The sequence below is a fragment of the Callospermophilus lateralis genome, unplaced genomic scaffold, assembly GCF_048772815.1.
Source record: "Callospermophilus lateralis isolate mCalLat2 unplaced genomic scaffold, mCalLat2.hap1 Scaffold_63, whole genome shotgun sequence".
Taxonomy (NCBI): domain Eukaryota; kingdom Metazoa; phylum Chordata; class Mammalia; order Rodentia; family Sciuridae; genus Callospermophilus; species Callospermophilus lateralis.
In genome coordinates this window covers 5,311,835-5,316,351 of record NW_027514713.1, presented here as the reverse complement: position 1 = coordinate 5,316,351, position 4,517 = coordinate 5,311,835, and positions in this window count along the sequence as shown.

Here is a 4,517-nt window from a genome sequence, read left to right as displayed (position 1 = left end):
TCAGTTTTGACAGTTGGTTCCCACTAAGTTGAGGACTTTTTCGGACCAGGACCAAATATCTTGTCTTTTGATTTTCATCCACTCCCACACCATGCTAGGGCTTTGTCCAGCATCTGGTATGAATGGTAGCACAAAATGAAAGTTAAAAATATGCTGTTGAATTAAATGACTTCTTCCCTTATGGATAAAGATAAGAATCTCAAGATCTTAGCCCGAAGACTACTGTCCATCTCTCTGCCCTCACTTGTCCCTGCCTTAAAAAAAAGCAGGCCATAGTCTCCAGTTTACACCCTCACTCACAGTTCCATTCACTTTCCCACTTTCCCCTTTCCTAATCAGAGGGATCTTGGGGTGGGGCTTCGAGGAACCTCTAGGAGTTTGAAGGGGAGGGAGCTTGGAACTAGCTGTGACAAGTCATGGGTGGGATTTGGTAGTTCAGAAAAGGAGGTACCAGACCAGGAATGGGGGATGGGAGTGATGGTGAAGTGGAGTAGGCTAGTTCAGGATGGACCAGAAATGAGACATTGAGGAAAGCCAGAAAGGACCAGTTGGTGGAGTGGCGGGGGGATGGGTGGGTGACAAATGGAATGTCTCGGAGGGTGGCTTGTGAGGGTACAGAAGCAAAGGCAGGTGATTGGACGAGAAAGAGAGTCCTAGTTGCCACGGCAGCAACTAGAGGAGAAGGTCTTCAGTTGAGGAGAAGGTCTCCACTAGAGAAGGACGGGGAGCTCCAGCTCCCTGCGTTCCCCAGTAGAGCCAGTGCATCGACCCCCATATATCCCTGCTGACGTGTCAACCGGGAAAGGCTGAAGCCTTCCCGGGCGCCGCCCCTCCGCGCCTTGCTACCCACCGCCCCCTGAGCCCCGACGCCCGCCGCAGCCTACTCCACCGTGTCACCGGCTCCCCGAGGTGACCACAACATGGCTGCGGCGCTGGGGCTGCTCTTCTGGCTGTTCGTGCTCTGTCTGACCTGGCGAGTGCTGGGCCAACCGGACCCGAGCACCGGCCGGCGCTTCTGGAAGCACAAACTCTGTGCAGACGACGAATGTAGCAGTGAGTGTGCAGGCGGGTGGGCGGGCGGGCAGCCCGGGGTCTCCGGTGGCTCTTCGGGGCTGCATGGGGCTCCGATCCCCCGGTCCCCAGCCCCGTGGGCTGGGCTAGGGGGTCGCAGGACGACGGGTGGGGCGCAGGAGTGACGAAGAGCCTCGGGACAAAGCAGATATATTTTGGATAAGAATGCAAAGTACAAGTCAATGTTCAGGGTAGAATATGAAGCTGTGAAGAGATAATCTTTGCTCTGGATCCTATTGGTCTATGTCCTGAGCTCAGGAAGGAGATAGGTCCACCATTTGGCTCCTAGGTTATTTTGAACATATTTGAAAGGCACATTAGCAAGCTAGACTTACGGAATTCCCTTCTCTATACTGGCTCGGTGAGACCAGCACACTTGTAGATGAAAGAGTTCCTGTTATTTCTGAGCAGAATAGACATTTCACATGTTTGTTCTGGACCAGAATTCTCCTCTGCACATTTATTCATGTGGGTGTATGTTGGTTTGCCAAGGGAAGGTAAGTTATTGAAGCCTCTATCATAAATGTATTTGTTTATGAAATACTTTGGATTAAAGGCTTCTTTATAAATTTGACTGTATAGTTCAGTCATCCTTTAAATGGGATGAAAACAATTAAGCCTCCCGTATCCTTGCCCAGTTGTTCTCATGGGCGCATGCCAGGACATGGAAGGCAGTGTTGAGGTATCTGGAGCTGTGTGCTGAGGGGGAGTGCTGATCATTGGGCTTAAGTGGGGGTAGATAGTGTCATCCAGCTGGCTCAATGCATTCTTTTCCCCTGTAGAGATGCAGCCACCCCATGAAGATGATTTTCCTAAAGAGAACACAAATCATCTTAATAGAAATCTTCATGAAGAGCCTCGCCTCCTGAGTCATCATTTAAATATGAACCATCCTGAAGAGCCCAGCCTCTTGAGTCAACCTGTGACTGAGGACATGGGTGTCTTAGAAGTGTCTCAGATCCCAAATACTGAGAAAGCAGACCCAGGTAAAGCTTGCCAATTTTTCTCTACAAAGTAGAGGCATTATCATAATGAAGGCTTTCAAGGATATTTGTTGCCAAAGCTACAAAATAGAGCAGAGAGTGATATAGGTACATGTGAGTTAAAAAAAAAAAAATCTCTTAAGTGAGAGAAAATCAAGAATAAAGATGACTAGAAATCAAAAATAGGCCAGAGACTGTAACTCACCTAAAAGCAAATGTTTAGATATGACTAGCTTGTGTAAACCATTTACAACTAAAATATTATTCTTCAAAGGCCTTATGCTCTAAAACTGTAATTTTCAACCAGACCAACAGCACCAGAAACTCTGGGGGTGGGACCCACAATCTGTGTTTAGCAGGCCTTCCAGGAAAGTCTGGCCTGGTACAAGTTAGCTTGAGACTCACTGTTCATAGTCTCATAAATTCTGTGTTTTTTCCCTTTTCTTCTAAATGGAATGTAATATAGCTCAAGTCCTGTTTTGACTTGCTTCCTGGACATGGTAATTAAACTTTTTCAAATGCAGTCAATGGTCCAGATCTTTATACTATATACTTACAGGAAACAGTACAGAACTGCAATCCATTTTAGACTGACACTTATGAATACTTCATCATAGTGCACAGTATCCAGTGGGAGATGAGAAACAATTTTTCAAAAAAAATCCCCAATAATGGCATCAACAGCATTCTACTTTTGTGTTGCTCACTCTCATTTTATCAGTAAATTAGATGATGACTAATTGTTTTATTTTAACCATCCAGTATGGTGCTATGAAGCCATAATTACTGTATTTTGTGTTTTTAAAGGTTCTGGTCTGTAAGCATAGCTATAGCATTATCCTGCACCAGTGCAGGGCTTGGCAGCATTGATCCTGACCCCCCCCCCCCCGCCCCATCTGCACACACAGAGTGTAGGAGAACTCATAGCAGGGGGGATTCAGTTAATTTGAGAAGGAATAACATATCAGTTCTCCCATTTTCCAGAAGACATTGCATCCATATATGAACACTACTGACTTCTGAACTGTCTTTAACTCCATAAGGTTCTGAAAATGAATCACGCACCATTAAGATTTGTTATTTTCATGCTCCAAAACTTTCAAGATTAGGGAAAACTTGGCTTACAAAATTAAGCATGAATTATTTCCTGGCCTTTTAGGTTCTACCACAAAATGATGTCAATCACCTTTATAGGTAAAATCTTCCCAAATGTCATTTAATGTGTCTCAGGTGCTGAGATGCTGAGCCAATGGGCAGACTTCACCAGCAGTCAAATTCATAGACTAATAGTGAATGGAGGGCCTGGGGTTGTAGCTCAGTGGTAGAGTGCTTGTCTAACATGTGAGGCACTGGGTTTGATTCTCAGCACTGCGTACAAATAAATAAAATAAAGGTCCATCAAAAACTAAAAAAAAAAAAATTTAAAAATTAGGCAAAAGCTTAAAAAAATAGTAGTGAATAGAATCTCAGGGTTGAGAAAGACCTTAGAGGCAACTGGTCCAACTTCCTTTTTTTTGAGAGAGAGAGAGAGAGAGAGTGTGTGTTAGTTAGTTAGTTTTAATATTTATTTTTTAGTTATCGGCGGACACAACATCTTTTTTTTTTTTTTTTGTATGTGGTGCTGAGGATCGAACCCTGGCCGCATGGCCAGACGAGCGCACTACCACTTGAGCCACATCCCCAGCCCAACTGGTCCAACTTCTTAATAACTGCATGTTGGACTCCTAGCTATTTAATCAAACGTACCCCAGTCTTATGTAACTCATACTGAAATTCCACCCCTACAAGTTCTCAGATCTAACTGGAATTCTACCTCATTCACAGAGCCTCAATGCAGGTCTGTACCCAATTCCCTTTAGTCTCTCTTGGTATTACTGTGTTCTTTTTAAATAGCTGTCATCTGTCCACTCAATAAATAGTTGCTGAGTATCTCTGCCAGGTGCCAGATGCTGTGTTAAGCCTTGGCTCATTCCACCTGTAAATCTGCAAACCAAGACTCCCTCCCTCTCTTTCAGCTTTCCGAAAATTTTTAACACAAAGTTTCACCAGCACTAAATTCATGTTTGTTGAATGTGACCCTGTCTATATATCTCTGGTTTTAAAAATTTTCCTTTAGTAAATATTGTTCTGATAGCAGTTGTATGGCCATGGAAGTAGTGGAGAGTAGACTGGAGATTGTTCATTTTATAATTGAAGGGTCTGACAGCTCTAATTAGGATTTTGAAGTTTTCTTCTCTGTGTTAATTGTCTTTAGGAGAGCCACATATTCCAGGCACTGTGACTCATATATTTAGTGAAACACTCGATGAATATTGAAACTGAAGAGAGACAATTCTTATTCTATAGCATAAAATAAAAGAGCCATTTCCCCTTTCAATTTTAGAGCTACTTATAACAGAAGGTACTCCTGTTGATGATGCTGATACAGAAAACCAACTAGAGGAGACAAAGGTGGAAGAGCCA